The sequence below is a fragment of the Lepus europaeus genome, chromosome 11 (genome assembly GCF_033115175.1).
Source record: "Lepus europaeus isolate LE1 chromosome 11, mLepTim1.pri, whole genome shotgun sequence".
Classification (NCBI taxonomy): domain Eukaryota; kingdom Metazoa; phylum Chordata; class Mammalia; order Lagomorpha; family Leporidae; genus Lepus; species Lepus europaeus.
The window spans coordinates 36,925,514-36,951,336 of record NC_084837.1 but is presented as its reverse complement, the minus strand read 5'-3'; positions in this window follow the sequence as shown (position 1 = coordinate 36,951,336).

The window sequence follows — 25,823 nt, the reverse complement described above, 5'->3', positions numbered from 1 at the left end:
GGCGTTGCTCCTGTGTCCCTGTAGCCCTGATGGTGATGTGCGGTGGTTGGCATGCTGGTGGTGCCGGGCTTCTCCTCAGTGGCAGTGGGCAGCCGCTGAATGGGAGGGTTTCATCATCTGCAACCAGTCCCAGGAGATAAGAGGCTCAGCAAACTTTAGAGATAGCTGGGCAGAGCCAAGTTACGCATAGTAGATGACAGGTTATGTGCAGAGAGTGGGGGACTCCTCCTCAAAACAGATGTTTCCAATTCATATCCCAAACTGATGTCCTGAGTCAGTGTGAGGCGACTTATCAGAAAGCCCTTTTGTGGTTTTCTGAAGAAGAATGTACCTGTTTTCAGCTGCAACTCCTGCCGGTAGTGCCTTGAGTACAAACTCAGTGGGACATCCTATGTCAGCCTATCCACATGGGCCCACTCCCTTTCCTTGTGTTATAGTCACTCGATTCACACATTTCATTTTTTCCTACATCTGTTTGAGTTCTCTTGGGTAATCAGTGCCAGGTTGTAGCTTAAAGGGGTCAATTTCCTCAGGAGAATTTCCTATATTGCCTTTGCTTCCTATATTCCTGTAGCTTGGGTGAGTAGGGAATCCAAAGATAGTTGAAGTCCTGGGAAGAGAAACTCCTTTTTTTCTGTTGGTTCATGAGAAAATGCTGTCCCAAACGCTGGTTTCTGTGGTAGGTCATGCCTGGGATATCACAGTACTGCTGGATTCTGGTGTTTGGCAGGAAGAGCAACAATTATAATTAAGAATGATGCGATTTTGGAAGCAAAGTGGGATTTTCTGATACCGTTCTCCAGAAGGACTGAACTTCTTAGTTCAAATAAACAAACTTGTGCTTCATAGATTTATGATGGGAAGCAAGTGAGACGCTAGCAAGAAAAGAAAGATAAGTGTGGGTTAATGGGAGGGGCTAGAAGTGGAACAATTTGAATGGTGAGAGGAAAAAAACCTTATTTTCTGAGGTGGGATATGCCAGCCACCTTTGGCCAGGATAAGCTAGTCACTGATAGAGTCACACCCTGTACGCTGTGACACAGCCAGAATCCAGTGAGCCTGGCTGGATGTCAGTGAAGACAAATTCCGACCCAGGTTACTATGTTAACTGCCATATCAGTCACTCGTCATGGGTTTAGAGCTCCTTTGTTAGTTTGGGACTCCTATTTGGGTGATGAGTGTTCCTCTCCCAAGGTGAGACATTCAGTCAGAAACTCGATAAAATTTCAAGCATAAAGATATTTGTTCAAAACCCAAGTCTGAACGTCTCCTGGGTTGATGGTGAATCAAGGATACAAGGTTTTTTTTGTTTGTTTGTTTGTTTGTTTTTAGCACTAGCAAAAGGGGGAAAGAAAGGTGCGTATACACACGTGCACACACACACACAGTAATGTTCCATAGCAGCGCTGGTTATTGTTATTGTCAACATGCAGGAAATCCAAGTTTTCCTCCAGCGGGTGATGACTACACAGTTCAGGGGTCAGTAAACTGTAACATGAGGGCACAATCCACTCCACAGTCTGTTTCCGTCAGGCTGTGCTGCGTTGTATTCACTCCCATCAATTATGTATCCTCAGTGGCAGAGCTGAGTAGTTGTGACAGAGACCCCACGATTCACAAACCTGAAGTATTTACCATATGACCCTTTGCAGGAAACATTTGCTAGCCTGTGATACGAGTGGTAACAATACATTCAAATGAACCCTCTCCTGTCATTAAAAGAATGTGATAGGTCAATGTAAGATTATACTAAAATATTTCTAATATGAAGAAAAAGTGATTCAAAGTGACATGTAAATTAGTATGTTTGGATTCCATTGGCCTAAAAACAAGCTACATAAATGCACATCACACTTATCTGAGAGAGTGTACCTACAAGAAAGTGTTACAAATGATTATTGCTGGGGAGAGGATTTAGAGATCAGATGGGAAAAAGATAAACGGAGGGAGGGAGGAAAGGAGGGCTATTTGTTTGATATCTTTCTAAATCATTTAAAATTCAAAAATGACCATTAATTAAATTGGCAAATGAATATCAACATATTTATAGGATAAATGGAAATTTAAGAACATCTTTATTAGCAGGAATTAATGTAATGTTCAATGCTATTATAATAATAATGGCAGTTATCTTGCTTTTTTATTAAATGTTTATGTATTATTTATTTGGCTAATAAATTGACATTTTCTCATGTTTAAATATCTGCTTGCAACTTTAGTTTCAGTATTTGCTTTAGATAATTATAATTCACTTCTTCATTAATTTAGCTAAAAACATCATTAAAGCATGTTACCACAGTAAATCAGTTTATACACTTGAAAAATAGTTTCACTATGAGGAATTTCATATAATAATGTTATTTTTAATTGTATATTTATAAAAAACTACAGTAAATGCCTCTGGTATATTTTACAATTTAAATTGAAGTTTTTTTCAATTTCTAATTTTATAGAAACATGTTTGATTTTGGACAAATCAAAAAAATTTTAAGAATATTTCTTGATTTTGGGACCAGTGCTGTGGTGTAGCAGGTAAAACTATCACCTGTGGCACCAGCATCCCATATGGGCACTGGTTCGAGTCCTGGCTTCTCCACTTCTGATTAGGCTCCCTGCTGCTGGCCTGGAAAAGCAGCAGCAGATGGCCTAAGTGCTTGGGCCATAGCACCCACATGAGAGACTTCATAAGAAGCTCCTGGCTCCTGGGTTCAGATCAGCCTAACTTTTGCCATTGCAGCCACTTGGGGAGTGAACCAACAGATGGAAGATCTCCCTCTCTGCCTCTCCCTCTTTTTCTCTGTAACTCTGCCTTTCTAGTGAATAATTTTTAAAAAATTTTTTTTCTTGTTTTTTCTTTCTTTCTTTCTTTACTTGATGGGGGAGGAGAGAGAGCCAGAGAGCGAGCGAGCAAGCTCCCATTCATGCCCTGGTTCACTCTTTAAATGTCCAAAGGTGCTGGGTGTGTCAGATTGAAGCAAGGATTCAGGAATTCAATTTAGGTCTCCCTCAGGGGTGGTTGGGACCTAGTCTTTGAGCCATCACCTGCTGCTTCTCACAATGTGCTCTAGCAGGAAGCTAGAATTGGGCACAGAACCAGACTCAAACCCACGCACTGTGTTTGGGATGCAGGCTTCCAAGTGGCATTTTAACTACACCCACTCCATTTCTCCCTTTTATAATCTGAAAATTAGAATGAAAAAATGCTATCTGGCTCCTAAATAAAATTTTGACCTATTTAGTTTTCCAAGGTTTAATACATTATCAGTTTTTCAAATGTATTTATATTAGGATATCCTAATGTATTCATAATGTGGATAGTCACAAGGAACATTTTTGCTAGTAAGTGAGTATAGAATCAATTAATAGAGGCACTATCCTGGAAAATCTAAAGTTCTGAATTTTATACTCTTAGACCACAATTGATCCTGTAAAAATTGTAAAATATTAGAAAGAATGGGCCTCCGGGAAGGCAGTGGAGGATGGCCCAGGTGCTTGGGCCCCTGCACCCGTGTGGGAGACCAGGAGGAAGCACCTGGCTCCTGGCTTCGGATCAGCACAGCGCTGGCCGTAGTGGCCACTAGGGGAATGAACCAACGGAAGGAAGACCTTTCTCAGTGTCTCTCTCTATCACTGTCAAACTCTGCCTGTCAAAAAAAAAAAAAAAAAAAAAGAATGGGCCTCGTATGAAATCATGTCCTGCAGCCCAAAAACTATTTTTTGGTCCAGTGTCTGTTTTCTTTAAAATTTGAGTGGTTGTACTTGCTTTTCCAATTTAATAGAATTTTTTTTTTAAATTAAATAACGTATATTAAATAAATATTTTAAAACATCTATATAAGATTCTTTTTCAAATCATAGTATGTGCCACTTTGAAAGATGATAGGGGGTGAAAATTTTTGTATTTTAATGATTATATATTTATCGTTATTTACTATTTGTTTATGACAAGTGATATGCTACATGTATGGGAGTTCCTTTTGAAATTAATTAATAGAAATAAAAAGTAAATCAGCTTAAAAAATATAAAACTAACACTACAGCTGGACTGCAGATATGACAAATCCCATGATGATGCTGTGTGAGTGTCAAAAGTCCACAAAACACTACATGTGGAGACATAAATTTGATTTGGGTTTTTATAATTTACCATATGGTCCTTAACTGATGTTGTTTAATCGGCTGTGGTTACCAACATAATGTGATGAAACAAGACATATGGGGCCCTTTTGCAGCAGAGATTGAAAGAAAAGTAGCAGATGCCCGAAGAAGCATTTAGGGAAGGAGTCCCAGTGTTGCAGAAGTAGTGACCGGTGCAGGGCGCCTAGCCCCAAGTTAGAGTACGTTCATCTGACTGCACTGAACGGAAAAGAAAAGCAGCTGCCGAGGGATTGAAAGCTGTACCTGTCCCTCAGTTTCTTAGAGGACTGATTCCAGGCACCCCTCTTTGCCTTTCCATGGATACTGAACTTTGTGGGTTCTCAGTTCATTATATAAAATGATGTAGTAATTGCATAGGACCTGCACATAGCCTCCAATATACTTGAAGTAATCTGTAGATCACCAAAAACACTCTTACAGTGCAAGTGTGATGTAAATAGTTGTTGTATTATATTGCTTAGGGAATAAAGAAGTCTGTACATGTTCAATATAGACAAAATTCTGTAAAATGTATTTTTAATCTGAAGTAGGTTCAATCTGCCAAGGCAGATCCTGCAGCTACAGACAGCCACTGTACACCTCTAGAAAAGACTTGTAGTTTTTCTGAAAAGTTAACTTTAGGCACATCAAAGAATGATGTGTGAATCCAATTGCATGTCTGATCTGCTTCCCACAGACCTGCCAGCCCAGTGAGTCACCATCATTAAAGCTGTTGGAAGCAGGTAAAGGCAGCAAATGGGAGACAGAGGTGGCTTCAGGGTACCCACTACTGTGTTAATAAGTTAAAGCTATGGGAAGTCTGCCTGTTTGTAGCTTTCAAGACCATATAGGACACATAGGGAAAGTAGGAGTTGTAATACTGGTGCCCGTATTCTAAACTAGAATGCAAAACTGCCATGTCATCTCACCTGTGCCTTTCCCATCATGTCTATCCTATTCTGCTCAACAGATTTTTCTATGAGTGGAGGGTACCTCTACAGGGTGCCTGTATGTTTTCTCCTCTATGCTCCTCAAAGTTGGGTTCTCAGTGAGAGAAATGCATTTTAGTCCCTCTTCCAGATTGTTTTCCTTGATTCTGGAGGGCAAAGAGGAGCCACAGCCTTGAACGTGGAGGATCCCCAAAGTCTCAGGGAGCCCTGCTGCAGAGCGGTTCCAATCTGTGCCCAGCCTTCAGCATGTGGGGACTTCCACGCCTCTAGTTCCTACCCATGTGCCTACTGAGTCTTCATCGGCAAATTGAGGTGACTAAGGAACTGCTTATGTAGCAGTTCAGAGAGGCAAGATGGAATGTCTCTCTCAATTATTTATTTTAAAAATTCTTTGAAGCCTGCCATTTAACCTCAGCAGGGGAGTTGGGATTTTTCAGCCACACACAGTGATTTTATTCCTCTGGAGCCTATATGAATTATTAAGCTTTTAAGAAAAGAGAGCAAATAGAGTTCTGCAAGGTAATCAAAAGCAAATATGATAATTAGGGCCTATAGGACAGTATTTTCATCAGAAAGAACATTCAGCTTAGATCAGTTATTCATCTAAATTAAGGAAATAGAGAAAGAGGGCAAGACTAGCAAATTACCTCCGCCAATGGTCGAAACCAGCCCTATCTTGGACTCTCTCTTAATCGTCTTTCTCAGCATAAAACCTAGTTACTAGGATACGGCCGTGTGGCAGCATCTTTATTAGAAATTGTGTGGTAGAAAAAAGGTCAGAGGCTCATTTCCAATAACAGTTTGACAAGTAACATGAAGAAAAGGGCAGGAAGGAATTGAGGTTTGTGGTGTTTCCTTATATCAAGATTTTGAGATAATAGCTCTATGTGAATGAGAAGTCTACAGGAATACATTTCATTAATCTTAGGGTCCGAAGAAAGAGAGACATGTTATCATATAAGCATCAAAATTAAGACAAGGAAGCCTAAAAAGATACAGAAATATCAGCTAAAGAACCAAAATCCCATCATCTGTCACTGATAAAAAATTTTCTTATCTTAACCCAGGCTAAATCCAAGAGCCTTATAATGATACAGATAGAGGTCACACCTCCAATTGTCACTATTTAAAAATAATGAACGTCTGAAAGGTTTAAGCATTGTGCAAAAGTCTACAAGGCCCAGGTGGCTGTCCTTGATGTAAGTCCCCAAAGAGGTCATTATTCCACTCGGTCACAGGAGACATTTATATCAGACTAGAGATATGTTTGTAAGATTTACACTAATAAAATTGCTTTGAATAAGCCCTGTCTTATCACTTCCCTCTAACTATATATGTATATGTATATATATATATATATATCCTAATAAGTTAGTATATTTTAGTAATCTGATAGATTGTAATTCAGAGATAAAAATATACTAATACCTATTGTGATTAACATAAATATAGAAATATCTATAGTGAAACCATAAATCATTAACCATACAACTTGCTGAAAGATACAGAAGCCAAACAATAAAAACACTTGCCTCCCGACGCTCTGCCTTATCTTTCCTTCTCTGCACACTCCCACCCTAAGCATCACCACTGCGCCCAGTGGCAGTGTGAACCAAGATAGAACTGTACTTTCTGACTTCCAGTGAACCTGACATTGAACCTCAGGCCCATCAGTCTATTCACTGGGTGATCTTGGAAGGATGACAAAGCCCTTCTGGGGCTCAATGTCTTCAACTGAAAAACAAACAGCATTTTTCAGTCTTATGATAATTAAATGAGATTATATATTTAAGCTATAGCTATTTAATATGCATTAATTGCTGTTGTTGCTGTAATTGTTATGTAGGGTTTGAGAGGGAATGGGTAAAGAACACTCCTACATCTAAGGAGGAACCAACTGGGAATAGGCTTCTATGTTTATTTCTATGTGTTATTTCTAAAGATTCCCCTCTGAATAAAATATAGTCACTTGCACACTTGGTGAGGGACAGGACTTACATCTCATGAGAGAGGGTATACCAGAACACACTCTTGCCAGACAGGACTGCTTCAAAAGAGAGACCAGAGACTCGAGTCATGCCTCCAGAGGCTTCAAAACTCACCATTTCTTCTTTCCTCAGAGGAATGAGGGAGGTGAGTGAGAGACATTGAAATCCCTCCACTGGCAGCATAGGGAGTAGTGTCTCCCTATGTTTATTTTATAGCATTGTTGCCTATATATTTTTTTAAAGATTTATATTTATTTGAAAGTCAGAGTTACACAGAGGAGAGAGAGAGAGAGATCTTTCTTTTTTTATTTTTATTTTTTGACAGGCAGAGTTAAACAGTGAGAGAGAGAAAGAGAGAGAGAGAGATAAACTGAGAAAGAGAGACAGAGAGAAAGGTCTTCCTTCCATGGGTTCAATCCCCTAATGGCTGCTATGGCCAGTGCTGTGCCGATCTGAAGCCAGGAGCCAGGTGCTTCTTCCTGGTCTCCCATGTGAGTGCAGGAACCGAAGTACTTGGGCCATCCTCCACTTCCCTCCTGGGCCACAGCAGAGAACTAGATAGGACTAGTACCCGGTGCCCCAACAGGGACTAGAACCCAGGGTGCCAGCGCTGCAGGCAGAGGATTAGCCAAGTGAGCCATGGCACTGGTCAAGAGATCTTTCATCTGATGGATCACTCCTCAACTGGCTGCAATGGTCGGAGCTGTGCCGATCCAAAGCCAGGAGCCAGGAGCCAGGAGCCTCCTCCAGGTCTCCCATGCAGGTCCAGGGGCCCAAGGATTTGAACCATCTTCCACTGCTTTCCCAGGCCATAGCAGAGAGCTGGATAGGAAGAGGAGCAGCCAGGACTAGAACCGGTGTCCATATGGGATGCCAGTGCTTCAGGCCAGGGCGTTAACCCACTGCGCCACAGAGCCAGCCCCGCCTATATTTTTCAAATGAGGTGATTTTTGTAACTAGATTAAATCTTTATTGCTGTCACACACATTTATCTTTGGATTCTGTGGATATATTTCCCATTCTTTCTTTGATATAGTTTGTTACCTGTAGTAAATGGGACTATTCTGTTCCCAGGCATTATTTCTTTTTCATGAAAAGATTTTATATGTTCTTTGTTTAACACAAAAATCACAATTCTTCTCTTTAAGTGGAGTATACTGATGTCTTTTGAGATCTGCTGGGGATTGGTTCTAGGGCCCCACTCTTCCCCCACTCCCTTATTACATAGGATATCAAACTCCGCAGAAGCTCAAGATTCTCATACAAAATTTTGGTGTAGCGTTTGCACACAACCTTTGCACATACCCTCCATATACTTTAAATCATCTCTAAGTCATTTGCAATACTCCAAACTATGTAAACGTTATTTAAATAGTTGTCATAGAGTATTGCTTAGGGAATAATGAAAAGAAAAAAAAAAATCTGTGCATTTTTAGCATAGATAATATTTTACAAATATTTTCTTCTTTTCATTTTAGCAGTTTTATGTGAAAGTCGTATATAAGATCACACATCTATTATATAAACATATACGATTATTTTGTTTCTGAGCCTTCTCAACTGTTTTTTCTTTGTATTTATCCTATTTCCTTTCCTGTTCGGTGAGGTGTGGCTTTCCCTTCAGAGAGCTTTCCTATCACAGTCTTTCTGTGGTTGCCATCTTTGCCCCGGCTTTAGCCTGATGATTACCACCTTGCTGGAGAGAATGCCCACATGGGCAATTGTGCCATTTGCCTTTTCTGGATGCACCTGTTCAGTGTGGATGCCATTTCTTCCTGTTAACCTGGACAACTTTGCCAAAATTTGCTGGTTTTTATAACATCCTTACACAACCTGTATTTCATCGTTCTTTCAGATGGGCCTGGATTGGACATAGCCCTTCTGCCTCAGCTGTTTGAAAAGAGGGGAAGCCATAATTTTCCTGAAAAGATGGGGAGGTGCATTAAAATTCGTTTTGACCAGAAGTCATCAGGGGATTGAAGCACATTTTGGCTGGAAAATCCTACACATATCTCAAGTCCAAAAAGCCCTCCAGTGGGCAAGCATGGTCTGGAAGTTCTGTGAAAGCTTTATTGAGAACAATTATTTCAATCCCATTCTTTAGAAAACTGCACTGCCCAGACTTGGCTATCTCCACAGGCTCCCTCATCTCTAGTTCCCATTTTGAGTCCCTAAATTCCATGTCCTTCCTTTCCTATTCATCCCAATGCCCTTTAGCTAGGGAGAACACAGATGGTACCACCTCAGCTCCTCTTCTTAGCTACTATTCGGCTGCAGGAGAGGCTTAGGCCCAGGTTGAGAGCTACTGCCATGCCCGTTAACAGGATGGCTGTGCATGACCTGCACTTTTCTGGCAGATCCTTATCTGCTTCAAATATTTTGGATTTCCTGTTAGTTGAATTCATGGATGCAGACCTGTGGATATGGAATTCCGACAACATTTTCTGTCCCATTAACTTTATCCGCAGTAGTGCAATGTGCATTTGTCAATGGAAAGATTGTAACTAGAAGGTGTGTTGTGTCTGAGCAGAAGTTTTAAATGAGCATGCGTGATTTGTCTCTCTCTGCATTTGAAGTATGCCACATGCACTGACTTTTCTGTCAGTCTGGATCCCAGGATAAGTAGACACATGGAGGTACTCCAATGGGCCCTAGCACAACATAAGTAAGACCATACCTGCTCTTGATCACCCTAGTTAATCAACTCACGTGTATCACTGCAACTGACCTGTAGTGCTCAGGAAAAGAAATAAAAACTAAACGAGCACAAGTTTATGATTGTTAGTATCACAATGTAGCTGGCCATTTGTTCTTATGCAGATTAACTAGACAGCTTGCAGGGTCATTATCTCAGGTGAGAGGCAAGGGAAGCAGTCACAGCTCAGGACTAGTGTGTACAAAACCTGAGAAATTGTGTTGAATCATCTTGACAACTATTCACCTGCTCTGAACATGCTGTGACAGACAGGTCCTCCCACTGAGACTCAGCACTTTCTGAGTTTGGCAAAGGAAAGGCCAAGGTCAGACGCCTGCCAGGTGCTGAAGCATTACATGCCCTACCCAAGCCAGCACTCTCTGTTCAGGGAGGGGATCCTGGACTTCCCTCTTGATATATTCTGAAGTGTTTTCTTACAGCGAATCTCTGTTTGAAGTTCTAGCAAGTGCATGCCTGTCAGGAGCGTTCTAGATCGCCTTATCCCACTTGCATGTTATAATTTAATGTGAACATTTCAAGTGAACAATTGGTTCTGTAAAAGTAATTATGGCAAATAGGTTAAATTTTTATCACAACAAAATGCTATAATGGATTTGCTTGACCCAAAATAAAATCAAGTAATGACAAACTTAATTTGAGAAGTATCAGCAAATTTGATGCTTCCTAAAGTTTGTACAATGGAATCTGACTTTTAATATTTTTTTCTTTTTGGGGGCAGTATACTACAGAGTAACTAAAATGAAGGCTTTTTATGAGATAATTAATTAAATATCTCTCAAGGCTTGGCCACCCATATCCTATATTTATATTCTTGGGCAAGTCACTTAAATTGTGTTTCACTTCCCCTCATTGAGAAATAGTGATAATACTAAAATGATATAACAGGTTTGTAAGAAAGGGTTATATTTGTACAAGGTTTTATAACTAATGAACTTAGTCCACTGCTGGCATATCATACATATCATAACCATTTGGTGTTTGTGAGATATATTTGTATTGTCACACTTGCTGTAATTATGTGTAAAGCAAAACATTCAATATTTTTTGAAGTTTCAGCTTTCCATAGTTCCAAATGATTAAAACATGCATGAAATTTTATCAAAAACTGTAATCCTACTACCATGACAGAGCAGGAATAAGGAGAAAGAGATAATTCTGTTTTGTTTTGACAAAAGACCAGCAATAATTTCCAAAGTATGCAACAATTAACACCAAGTGTTTGAACATTTCAAAATGCCACTGCACATTGGTAACAGCTGTATTAGTTTACATTGTATAACCATTACTCTTTTCAAGTTTCTTTACCAATTATTTTCTTTAATCCTTCTACTTATCTTATTTTTTTAAAACTTTTATTTAGTAAATATAAATTTCCAAAGTACAGTTTATGGATTACAATGGCTTCCCCCCCCCATAACTTCCCTCCCACCCGAAACCCTCCCATCTCCTGCTCCCTCTCCCATTCCATTCACATCAAGATTTATTTTCAATTATCTTTATATACAGAAGATCAATTTAGTATATATTAAGTAAAGATTTCATCAGTTTGCCTATTATAAACATTATTTACATGTTTTATATCCATGTAATTCTTCTGCACCAAAGTCAATGATATTTCTACCAGCACTGGATAGCAAAAACTTTCACATGAAATGTTTTCCAGGTTTCATTTATTGATTTTTTTCTGTGTACCTTCTTCACTTCCTTATAGAAGAGTTTACTCTTTTACAAGAACAACCCGGATTGATAGCCTAGCTTACTTCTTTAAGACTTTTTGTTATGAAATTTCAAGCAGTCAAATAGAAAAATATTAAAAGGCATACATATTTATCTATACTCACGTTTTTCATACTTAGCTTTTTTTTCCCCCTTTTTATTATTTCTTTGTTTGAGAAGCAGGGAGAGAGAAAGAGAGAGACAGAGACACACAGGCAGAAGTAGAATTTCCGTCTTCTGGTTCACTCCCCAAATGACTGCAATGGCCAATACTGGACTCGGATGGAATCCAGGAGCAGGGATAACAACTCAGACCTCCAATTTGGGTTAAAAGAACACAATTTCTTGAGCCATCACTGCTGCTTCCCAGTTTCTGCATTGGTAGGAATCTGGAATCAGGAGTTGGTCTGGGAATGAACCCAGGTACTCTGATGTGGGACACAGGTATCCTCATTGCTAGGCTAAATGGGCTGCTCCATGTTTTCTATTTTCATTTTTTGAAAATAAACATTAGAAATAAGCTGAGATCCTCTGTTTGATCTCCTTTTTCTTTCTTTGTTCTCTAAATGTGCCTTCTATTCCTGCATTTGCTATAGGTTTTGTATTCTTTTAAACTGTATGTAAATGTTGCATATGGTAATTATTATTATACAAATTCCATTTTTTCTCATTATCTAAAAATTTATTCATGTTTGTGAATACATATTTACAGCAGGCATTTGAGTTTTTGCATAATATTCTTTTGAGTGAATGACAATTTATCCATTTTCAGGTTCATGTTTACAAATGTTTGTATCTAGCAGATGCTGTTCTTTTTGCCCTTATACCCTTGGCATTCATTTCTCCAGGCTGGAGGCTATGTCCTGTAGAACTTGTGGCACTGTGCTGGGGGGTTTCTGTTCTAGTACACTTAGTGCACACTCAATCAGCATGAAGGGCAAGTTGAAATGCTAATGTAATAATCATGTCTCAGTCTGTTAAAGACAATAGTATTTAGAATTGCTTTGCTTCATTTTAAAAGTCCATTTTTTAAAAAAGATTTATTTATCTATTTGAAAGGCAGAGTTACAGAGAAGGAAGGAGACACAGAGATCTTCTATCCGCTGGTTCATTCCCCAAATGGTCACAATGACAGGGGCTGGGTCAGACAGAAGCCAGGAGCTTCTTCCAGGTCTCCCACATGGGTGCAGGGGCACAGGGACTTGGGCCATCTTCTTCTGCTTTCCCCGGTGCATTATCAGGGAGCTGGATTGGAAGAGAAGTGACCGGGACTCAAACTGGTATACATATAGGATGCCAGCATTGCAGGTGGCGGCTTTACCTGCTCTGCCACAGCGCTGGCCCCAATCTGTGCTTTAATCCTAGCTCAATCATTTGCTAACTGCCTGTTTTTGGACAAATTATTTATCCTTTATGGGTTTCAGTTAAATGAGGATAAATACTAAAACTTCTTCACCTCTCATGGTATTATTTTGGAAACTTATTGATATTATAAATTAAAGAGTTCAATAAAAGGAAACACAAGCATTATAAAAATTATATAAGTGTAAGACATTGCTGAGCTGTACCATCTTTAAGTATTTACCCCTATCATAGCTCTGACTGGAGTTTCCAACATTTTCCTCAAATGGACTTGGTCTGTATTTGGTAGTTGCCCACATTGATACCCTGTCAATAGTAGCTATGCCACCCTTTCCATTTCTATTGGTAGAAATTCTAGTGACCTGTTCATCTAATCTTTTTCCTTTGTTTTCCTCAGATTCCATTCCTTCTTGTCATCTTACATATTTCCCTCCAGTAAATTACAGAAAAATGTTCCATACAGCATGAGGTATATTTCACTGTCTATTAGTTGGGCTTCTTATGCATTATGGACATAGATGTTATATTCTTTTGTATCTTCTTCAGAACCTAGTATGATTTACTGTATATAATACTAGCAAATCAACACACATTGACTTTAATTTCTTGCATAAGCATCCATTTTCCCTTCAAAAGCATTTGCTCCAATTTTGTCTACATTGTTGAGACTATTATTTCTTAATAAGTTAGGTAAGCCCTATTGGTGGATCTCTTCTACCTCTGCAGGTTCATCTTATGATGGCCTGAACTCCCTCTCTGCTTTAGCCATACTGACATACCCATCTCCTAAATGTGCACATTCTCGTAGCAGAGTCTTTGCACATATTCAAGTGAATGGACTAGTCTCCCTTTTCCCTTCACATAATAATATTTACTCATTTTTAAGTCTTGATTTCAATTGTCTCTTGACTACACCACATTTCCCTCTGGTATGCCCTGACAGTACCATAGACTTCATCGGCAGCATTGATCACAGTAGCACTATTACGTTTATTTATATAATCATCTGAGTAATGTCATTCTTACCCATTAAGCTTCAAACTTCCTGAGGAAATGAGATTATTTGTTCTCCCTCACCATGATATGTTTAGCATCTAACACAATGCCATGACCTGGGCAGCAACTTCTCTAGGGTGAAGAGGGGATGGCGCTCAATGAATAAAAACAAACACAAGAGATTATGCAAAAGCAGAGGCCAGAGGGAACCACTCTGCTAGTGGAGAAGGAAACTTTCTTTGCCTCTCCTGGCAGCTTTTATTTCCTCCAGATAACACCAAGTGTATATTTGTCCACATCAGTACAAACAATTCTGCCCATGTGTCAGCATGCATCGAGCTATCTCTCACGAGGAGGAGAAGGAGGAACATCCTGTGTGATAAACAGACCCTTGTCTGTGCCTTGGAACATAATGTCCAAGGCCTCAGTGAGCCTTACCATGACCTGGGGCACAAGAGGACTGTTTCCTGCATCCTTGGCCTTCCAAGGAATGCAGGCATGATGTTCCTGTCTCTTTCCTCAAGAGATAGCCGAGATGGCACCCAGATGGTGCCCAGCAATACAATGCTGGATATGCTGAAAATCTCCAATGAATATTTGTTGTATAACTGAATAAATGAATAAAACGTTAATGCATCCCCTGCAAAATCAAATCAAACCTACATCCTCGCTTGCTTGCATCTTTCTCTACCAGCAAGGAGATACATACGAACCAAAGCATAAATTGTGCTAACCTCTGCTTTAGCCACGTAGTCTTGGAAACCTCCCAGGATTTCAAGGCACCAGTCATAGTTTCCAGGAATCAGTGACTTCCTGAGGCAGTTCTTAGTGACCTGCTATTGCTAATATCATGCCCTTTGAAAGCTGTATCTTCTCCAAGCAAATGCCAGCATTCTCTCTGTGATAGCTATACTCCAGATACAGGCCACTCTAGATATACCCAGGTGCCATTTTACCTTAAATTTATGCCCCCTAATAATCAGGTTGTCAAATCATAGCAGCATAATACATAATTTACATTCAAGTGCTAAGTGGCACATTTATGTTTAAGAACAGGCAATCTTGCATTTACTTTCTGACATAAAAAGATCTGTCTCTCCATGAAGCATGAATTACAGACAATCCTGTAACATCACCGATCAAACCTGACACTAAGAGCAGCTTCCAAAAGTATAAACATATGTGTGTAATTATTATTCAAATTCTTTATTTTGAAAACTTCTTTTTATAGCCAACAACACTAGATTTTATCATCACTTATTAATTTTAATACTATGGCAGTAGATTATAGCAGAGAGGATTTTTAAAGGTACTTCTCTTTTTGCCACATAATGAAGAAGGCTCTTCTGTACCTGCTCCTAATCTTTTGTTAAAGAATGATCCAAGAGGTTGTGTTTAAATGAAGGCAAAATGTAGTGACTTCCGGGTGCCATGTTTATATGCCCTTGCTTTAAATATCCTTGCAGTATAGCTCTGGCAAGGATGTGGTCCATGGACAGGAGGACATATACAATGGCACAAGCTCTCATTTTGTAACTGTGCCATCAGCAACATTTTCTATTTTCTCTCTACAACCCTATTAGCACACATGTACTACTTAGGACCTCACAATAGAACCACAGGGAATTATCTTTTTCTAGATTTCAGTGTGAACTGATATTTGTCTTGAGATAAGCTCATCTCTTTAACTTGTAGAGCCTCAGACTGAAGGATCAAATGCTTGCTTTTAACCAGAGGAAATGAGCAGAGCAAATGGCCTGGGTAATGTGGCTATGAGTACTTGTTTAGTCATTGACTTAATCATGGAAAGAAAATGTTAATATGTTGTCCTGGACTTTCTAAATTAATGAAGACTCTCATTTCCATTTTTGAAGAATGCTGTTGGGTATCATTTCTGTTTAATGCTACTTTGTTGCTTGGTTGATGGTGGGTTGGCACTAAAATGGAATAAGGAAAGGTGCCAGTCAATACCACAGTGGCCAAAGGAGAAAGAATGCCAACAGAACATGTGGGTTAGAGATGCAGCTGCTCTTGGGAAGGCTCCTATCCTTGGAGACTGGGTGATAAAGGTCGGTGAGTCAGAACTTATTTTTCATGTTTTTCTTAATAACTCTAGCACAGTGCAAGGATAGGGGTGCCAGGACTGCTGTTTACAGCTGATTCATTCATGTTGCATTTTATTGGCTTAACTTCTTCCATTTCAGTGTGGTGAGATTTTCTTGCCCAGAAGTTTAGATAAAGAAGAAATTTTTAACATTTTAATAGAGTGAACTTTGAGAATGGTATTGAAAATTGAGTCTGTGACAATGTAAAACCTCTGTTGTGCTCGATTTTGTTTGGTGGAATCAACAAATGCTATTGTGAAAAGAAATTTTAACTATAAAATTATATAATCTTACATCAACAGTGATTATTTCTTTTTTTTAAAGATTTATTTTATTTATTTGAATGACAGAGTTACAGAGAAAGGTAGAGAGAGAGAGGTCTTCCATCCGCTGGTTCACTCCCCAGATGGCCACAATGGCTGGAGCTGCGCTGATCCAAAGCCAGGAGCCAGGAGCTTCTTCCAGGTCTCCCACTAGAGTGCAGGGGCCAAAGGACTTGGGCCATCTTCTACTGCTATCCCAGGCCATAGCAGAGAGCTGGATCAGAAGAGGAGCAGCTGGGACTAGAACCAGCGCCCATATGGGATGCTGGTGCTTCAGGCCAAGATATTGACCCACTGTGCCACAGTGCCAGCCCCAACAGTGATTATTTCTGACTGTAGGGTTTGAGGTTTTAAGATTCTTCCTTTTGCTCTGTATCTATTTTCTAATTGCTTTACTTGTAAAGAAAGTACATACACACATGCACATGCATGTATGTGTACACATGAGCAAATGTACACACGCATATATATTCAGTGAGATATTTGCCACAGACAGTGCTGTTATTTCAAAGGAATCCGATATTTTCACTCTCTTAGAGTCCATCTTATACTGTGTGTTTATGAGGCAGGGAAAATAAAGAGAAGAGTGAGGAAGGGTGGATTAGAGAAAAGCAAGCAACTTCATCTCTCCCTTTAATCCATAGCTGTTTGGAAGTGGATCTTGAGCACCCATTGTTCCTCTTGAGTCACAGGTGGCTTGGTTACAGGAGTGTCATGTTCGCATAACTTTGCAACTGTGAAATGTGGAGTGAGAGAAATTAATTACTTGCCATCCTGATGAGTTGCCCAGAGCCTGCAATGAAGGGCTTTTCCTTGTGTGCATTATGAATTTTCCTTCAGGGAGCTTGAGGTTTGTTGGTGTTCCCATTGTTTGCCTTTATAGCCTCCGCTTCAACCTTTCCCTACCCACTGTTCATTCAGCTATTTGGTGGCCATACGTTTCGTGAGCTCTGCCCTAGGCTCAAGGAGCGGGGAGAGTGCAGGTTTTCCAGTCCATGTCAGTTGTGGTCATTTTATTCCTCTTGCCAGTGATTGGTGTAAGCACGGGGAGGTGACACAAAGCTGGCCATTTGATGGAAGTGATGGTTCACTGAGAGACTTTGAAAATTTTTCCTTAATTTTAGAAAAAGGGATAGCAAATAGTGACTTTTTTAGATTTTTTGACAGGTAGAGTTACAAATAGTGAGAGAGAGAGACAGAGAGAAAGGTCTTCCTTCCGTTGGTTCACTCCCCAAATGGCCGCTATGGCCGGCGCTGCGCCGATCCGAAGCCAGGAGCCAGGTGCTTCTTCCCAGTCTCCCACACAGGTGCAGGGCCCAAGGACTTGGGCCATCCTTTGCTGCTTTCTCAGGCCATAACAGAGAGCTGGACTGGAAGAGGAGCACCCGGGACTCAAACCGGTGCCCATATGGGATGTCAACATGCTTGGAAGGGTGGAAAAATGATGGGCCCTTGCTGACACTGCTCTGCCTCACAACTTTCTGCCTCTGACTTCCTTGTTATGAGGCTAAAAACTCCCTAACTGTTTTATATACACATTTTGGTCAGATTTTTGTTACTTAGTGTTAAAATCACTACAACTGGTTCAACTTATAATCAGATTTCCAAATTAATTTTTCTATAGAAAAATGGTAACCATTACTTAAATAAATATAACGTTAATACTACTGCACCTCCAAATAATGTTTCATTATCAAGTAATGCTTCATTACACACATACACACGCACTCTGCTTCTCTCTCACACATACACACGCACTCTGCTTCTCTCTCGCACACACACACACAGGCACACTGTCATGTGCTTTAAAATAATTGTTTTGTGCTTTGTTCATATTTGAATTAAGAGTTTGTAATCAATATCAATATCTACTATGGACCTAGTTGAATATAGTATACAGCAGCTTTGCATAACTTAGTATACTTCTTTCTTGCCTGCTTATAGCCAAGATCTGACTGATACAACGAATACTGACTAAAATAGACATGTCTCTTGTGATGTGAGATGATTAATCACTAGGAACATCCTATGGGAAAGGACTATGGAATATGAATGGCCACAACAAAGTTTTAATTTGTGATTTCTACAGCAGCAATCCAACTCTGGGTTTTGCTCTGTTTAATCGTGATAATGATGATGCATTGTTCTTCCATATCCCTCAGGCTGCTTTCACGTTTGATTATGTGGAGAAGGAACAGAATTCCTGAAGACATAATGAATCAAGGTATTTGCACCTGAAATTTTATTTCTTTTTAAAAATTCTATTTGTTACTTCACTTAAAGTGGCAAATTGTGGACCTATAGAATGACTGCCATTGAATTTAGTACCTGAAAGAAATTCAGTTATTATTTGCTAATCCACATTTTGTAGCTAAGAAACCAAAGATAGTAGTTCAGAGACTTCAAATCAGATAGCTATTTAAAGGCAGATCTGGCCTTAAAATTCAAAACTTCTGAATCCTGGTCCAAAGTTCTTTCTCTAGACTCTGCACTTCTAAGGTTCCATTATGAACAAAAACAAGGATGAAATGTTAAAAAGCCACTTTGCTTTGAAAAGAACAGAATAAAAGCATAATAATACTTTGTAGCCTGTGATTAAAAGGTATGTCACTTAGTATGCACCTCACTTGCTACCAACCTGTGTTGTTGCTGTTTTTAGTTTTATTTTTAACCCACAAATCATTAGTATACATATATATATGGGGTGCAGTATGATGTTTTGATAAATGTATACACTTAGAATGATTGAATCAGACTAGTTAGCATATCTATAACTAAAATATTTATCATTATTTTGGGGTAAGAGCATTTAAAATCCTCTTTCGCTATTTTGAAAAACACAATACATTTCATGAACTGTAGTCAACTTGTTAGACAACAGAACGCCAGACTTCATCCTCCTGTCTAACTATATCTTTGTATCCACTGTCAATGACTCCACTTCCCTGGTCCATCCCCTTGCTTTAGCCTCTGGTACCCACCATTCTGTTCTCTACCTCCATGAGCTCAACATTTTCAGATTCAGCATATAAGTTACCTTAAACACATTTGTCTTTCTGTGTTTGGCTTCTTTCTTTTTTTTTTTTAAGATTTACTTATTTATCATTTGAAAGTCAGAGTTACAGTGAGAGAGAGTAAGAAGAGTCAGAAGAGAGAGAGAGAGAGGAAGATCTTGCATCTGCTGGTTCACTCCCCAAATGGCTACAGTGGCTGGAGCTTGGCCAATCAAAATCCTGGAGCCAGGAGCTTCTTCTGGGTCTTCCACATGGGTGCAGGGGCCAAAGTATTTGGGCCATCTTCCTCTGCTTTACCAGGCCCATTAGCAGGGAGCTGGATTGGAAGTGGAGCAGATGGGACTTGAATCTGAATCCATATAGGATTCAGGCATCACAGGAGGTGCTTACCCCCTACACCACAATGCTGACCCCTGCTTATTTCACTTAACATAATGTCCTTTAATTTAATATGTTTGTTGCATATGACAAAATTTCCTATCTGTAAAGGCCGAATAGTATTTCATCATATGTATGAGTACATACATAGAATATTTTAAGAATGCATTCATCCATTAGTGGATGCCCAGGTTATTTCCATACCTTGGCTTTTGTGAATAATGTTGCAATGAACGTGGTAATGAGGACATCTATTTTTCATACTGATTTCCATTTCTTTGGGTATACACTAAGTAGTGGCATTGTTGGCTCATATGATAATTCCATATTTTGTTTTTAAAGAACCTCCACACTGTTTCAAAAATGGCAGTACTAATTTATAATACCAGCAATGATATGTCAGGGCTTTCTTTTCCCCACATCCTGTCAACCCCTGTTATCTTTCATCTTTTTGATAATAGCCAATCAAGCCAGGTGTGAGGTGATAATCTCTTTGTGGTTTTAATTTATATTTCTCTGATGATTAGCATATACGTATCTTGGATATTATACGTATCTTGGCTATTTTTAGTCTTCTTTTGAGAAACGTCCAATCAGTTCTTTTGCCCATTTTCTGATAGAGTTATTTGTTTTGTTGTTATTCAGTAGCCTGAGTTCTTTGTATGTTCTGGACATTAACCCTTTATCTGATGTATAGTTTGCAAATATTTTCTCCCAGGTCATGGCTGTTTCCCTTTTCTGTTAATTGTTTTCTTTGCCGTTCAGAAGCCTTGTTGTTGGATACAATCCCATTTGTACATTTTTGCTTTCCTCACCTTTTCTTTTGGTGTCATAACCAAAATCTCTCTGTCCAGACCAATGTCATGGAGATTATACTCTTTGTTTTTTTAGTAGTTCTGTGGTTTCAGATTTGACATTTAAGTCTAATCCATTTTGAGTTGATAAGGAGTTGTTAAGGAGTGAGGTAAGTGTCTGGTTTAATTCTTCTGTATATGAATATCCAGTTTTCTCCAAAACCATTTATTAAAGATACTATTCTTTTTCCCATTGTATGTTCTTGGCACCTTTGTTAAAAATCAACTGAATATAGATTTCAGGATCTCAGTTCTATCCCTTTGGCCAATGTGTTTGTTTTTTTTTCTGGTATTATGTGGTTAATTACTACAGCTTTATAATATATTATAAACTCTAATAGTGTATACACTTCCAGATTTTTTGATCAATGTTGCTTTGGCCATTCAAGTCATATTTGGTATGAATATTAGGATTTTTTTCTATTCTGTAAAGCATTTCATTGTGGTTTTGAGAGGATTACATTGAATCTGTAAATCACTGTAGGTATCATGGACATTTTAGTAATATTAACCCTTCTAATCCATTAACTTTCCATTTATTTTCATAATCTTCAGTCTTTAATCAATATTTATAGTTTTCACTAAACATGTTTTTCATCTTTTTTCTTAAATTTACTCCTAAGTGTTTTATGTTATTGATGATATTATAAATGAGATTGTTTCCTTGATTTTATTTCCCTACAGTTCATAGCTAGTGTATAAAAATGCTACAGGTGGGACAGGTGCTGTGGCTCAGTAGGTTAAGCCACCACCTGCAGTGCTGGCATCTCACTTTCAATCCAGCTCCCTCCTAATGCCCCTGGGAAAGTAACAGAAGATGGCCCAAGCACTTGGTCCCCTGCATTAATGTCATAGACCCAGATGAACTCCTGGTTTCTAGCTTTGGCCTAACCCAGTCCTGGCCATTGCAGCCATCTGGGGAGTGAACCAGCAGATGGAAGATCCATCTCTCTCTCTCTCTCTCTCTCCTTCTCTCTCTGTGCCTCTACCTTTCAAACAAATAATCGAATCACTTTTTTAAAAAATGCTACTGGCTTTTGTAAATTGATTTTGTATCTTGAAATTTACTGAGTTCATTTATCAATTTTAACAGATTTTTGGTGGAGTCCTAAGGGATTTTCTGTATGTAAGATCATGTCATCTGCAAACAAACAGTTTCATTTCCCTGTATCCTATATGTATGCCTTTTATTCCTTTCTCTTGCTAATCACTATGACTGTGACTTCTGGGGCTATACTAAACAAAAGTGGTGAGAGTGGGCATTCTTGTCTAATTCCTGTTCTTGGGGAAAACTCTCAAATTTTCATAGTTGAGTCTGATGTTAGTTGCAAGCTTATCATATATGGTCTTTATTGAATTGAGGTACATTCTTTCTATATCTAATTTGCTGAGAGTTTTTGTTGTGAAAAGATATTGAATTTTGGCAAATACTTTTTTCTGTATCCATTGAGATGATCCTATGGTTTTATCTTTCATGCTGTGAATGTGGTGAATTAATTGCATATGTTAAGTAACCTTGCCTCCCAGAGATAAATCCCATTTGATCATGGTGAATGATTTCCCCCCCCCCCTTTTTTTAAATGTACTGTTTTATATGGTTTGCTAGTATTTCACAGGATTTTTGCATGTATGTTTATCAGTAATATTGGTTTGTAGTTTTCTGGTAGTGTTTTTATCTACCTTTGGTGTCAGGGTTATGTGGCTTTGTAAAATGATTTGAAAGGCTTCTTTACAATTTTTTGGAAGAGTCTAAAAAGGGTTAACATTAGTTTTTTAAATGTTGGGTAGAATTCAGACATGAAACCATCTGGGATAGAGCTTTTCTTTGGTACTAGAATTTAACTATTGATTCAATTTTATTACTCATTATTGGCCTTTTCACATTTGCAGTTCCTTCATAATTCAACCTTAGAAGTTTATATTCTTTTAAGGATTTATCCAGTTTTTCCATGTTGTTCAGTCTTTCATCTTATCCATAGTAATCTCTGTGAACTTTGGTATTTCTTAGTTATCATTAGTAATGCCTCCTCTTTCATGTCTGATTTTTACATATTTAATCTTCTTTTTCTTATCTAGCTAAGAGTTTGTCAATTTTGTTTAGATTTTTTTGCACTTATGATGTTTAGATTAACAAGTTTAGGGAGAATGCTTTTAGATGAGAAAAAAGGGAAAAGTAAAATACACTCTTAGATATTTTATCTTTTCCCTCTTTTCCTTAATTTTACATATTGATAGAGCAAGGACATAGGCCCTGCATTCTTAGGCCAGCTTGGTCCCAGGCCCTGTATTTTTCTCCCCACCACCCTCTACATTCTTTTGCAATTAACTGCCAGCAGAAAGGAAGGCACACTGAGTCTGAAAGGCATGGGAGAAGCTAGCTACACACACCCACACCCCCCCACACACACACCCACACACACACACTCCCCTGTGGCCCTTACCCAGCTTGTGCGGTATAAATCCAGTCAGTTAGTAAATTCTTGCTCTCTGCAATGTGCTGGCTCTGCATGCATGCTGGGAGTTAACCACCTCTGAGAATTTATTTCCCTTGAATAAATTCGTTTTGGCTGGGAGTTCGTATCCTCTCTCCTCTGTTTTGCCCTTCCTTCCTTATACATATCAAATGTTTTTTTTTTTTTCTTTCTTAGCATATTCAAGGAGGTCACATGAGTAGAAAACCTCTCTCTGATATTTTATGTTTCTGTCTAAAAAGTGTGACTCTTACCTGGGGTTCTGTAGGGCACAACCGAGTAGGACAATTTTAATGCTCTGGAGACAGGATTTATTACTTCACATTAGTTTTTGGTTTTCTTTTTGCAAGCCTCCTGTATTCTGAATGAGATTATCATCTCAGAGGATCTTCAGCAAACCAGTTATAACTGAGTTCAGCTTTCACCCTACAAACAAGCACTGAATATCCACTACATTTGCCATATTCTGTATTAGGAATTGAAGACATAGGATGAACAAACAAACCCTGCACATAAGGAAACCACACTCTATATTGAGCAATGTGCATTTTAAAGTGGCAGATGATAAAAAAGAATATATGGTCAAAGCACGGTACTGAGCTATACTAAAAGTCTGCTATTCTACCGTGGAGAACTCAGATAAGGAGCTCTCTCATGGGACTTTTATTTCAGTTTCACACTGGGCAGTTTACAGGAGGCTCTCTAGTGCCTATGAAAACAATTGCACTGGGAATTTTTAAACAATCCATGTATTCTTCTAACTAACAATAAAATTATTTCTAATATTATAAATTAGTCATTTAATTTCTACTTTTCCTAAAACAGAAGGAGTACAATCATCTCTTGATACCCTTGACTGGTTTCAGGATCCCTTGGGGATACCAACATATACTCAAGTTCCTTATATAAAATAGTATACTATTTGCACATAAATGATGTATACCACCTTATATAGTTTAAACCAGATTACATATAATACCTACTAAAATGTAGATTTTGTATAAATAGATGTATTATATTGTTTAGCAAATCATGACCAGAAAAAAAACTCTACTGAACATATTCAATATAGATGATTTTTCCCCTGAATACTGTATTTTTATCTGCAATTAGTTAAGCCACAGATATGAAACTCACAAATATGCAGGTTGACTGTACTTTTTATTAGCCAAAGCAGTTAAGAAAATGCTTAAACAGGTCAAATGTGAACCAGATGGTGGCAAATAAGTTGAAAACTCCATGAAGATTAAAGGAGAATGATTAATATGAAATAACATGAAATTTGTAAAGTAATTGGAGTGACATGCCAGGAGGCTTAAAATCACCTTTGTGTTTGAAATGATATTGGAAAACTCCATGGTTTTTATAGCTGTAGAGATCCATTCATTCATACATTCAACAGATAACTTTTGAGCAAAGTTTTTGCCTGACACTCTTCTAGATACCTGAAATACATCAGGACAAGGATGCCTGATCTTGCTGAACTACATTCTTGGCAGGGGAACACAGTAGATGACAAAGAGCATAATGAATATGTAAATGAGAGTATATTAAAGGGGTATAAGAGCCAGGAACAAAGTGAAAATGGGGTCATGGTAAAAAGTGGTTATCAATGTCTAGAGCTGAGAGTTAAAATAAAAAAGCATGCTCAGAAGAGCTTTTGTTAAGAAAGTGACATTTGAGGGGCCAACACTGTGGCATAGTGGGTAAATCTGCCACCTGCAATGCCAGTATCCCATGTGGATGAACAGTTCAAGTCCCAGCTGCTCCACTTCCTATCCAACTCCCTGCTAATGTGCCTGGGAAAGCAGCAGAAGCTAGCCCACATCCTTGGGCCCATGCACCTATGAGGGAGACATGGAGGAAGCTGCTGGCTCCTGGCTTCAGCCTGGCCCAAAATCTGGAGAGTGAACCAGCAGATGGAAGATCTCTCTCTCTCCCCCTGCCTCTGCCTCACCATCTCTGTAATCTGACTTTCAAATAAATACATAAATCTTTTTTTTTTTAAAGAAAGTTACTTTTGAGCATAAGTTTGAAGGTAAGGAAATTAATGACATGGCTATAGTTAAGAAGTCCTAAAATGGGAATTGACATATCTGATTTGCTGGAATGGAATGAGTGAGAGGTAGTGCGATAAGAGATAAGATCATATTATACAGCATATTGGAAGGATTTTGGCTTTTATTAAAAGTGAAATGAGAATCAAAAGGATTTGAGCGGCAGCATTTCATGATTTGATGAACACTGACAAAGGATTTGTTTGGCAACTGTGCTGTGTATACACTAGAGGAGCCAGGGTGGGAGCAGAGTGCATTGTGGAGGTTATGATACCAATCTAGCGTAAAGAAGAGGACAGTGTATGTCAGGGTGATAGCAATTATGTAGGAGTAGCATGATTCCACTTCCATTTTGAAGACAGAACCAATAGGCTGCACTAATCATGGATGTGTGAGGTGAAGAATCAAAGAATACCCCAATTTTCTTGCCCTGAGTAGCTGAAGAATGTAATTTCTATTCACACAGAGGGGCAAACTTTGGAAGAGTAACAGGTGTGAAAAGGATAGTTAGTTTACTTTGGGGCATATTGAATTTCAGATATCAATTAGTCATCCAAATGTATGTGTTAAAATAGGCTGATGGACATACAGTTTTGGCATTCAGGAGAATGTCTGTGGTGGAGATATAAATTTATGAGCTGTTAGCATATAAATTGTTTTTAGGAAAGAAGATAGAATCAGCAAAAGAGTAAGCATAGTATAAAAAGGATAGAGCAATAAGCTATGGAATACTTCAATATTAAGAAGTCAAGAGAA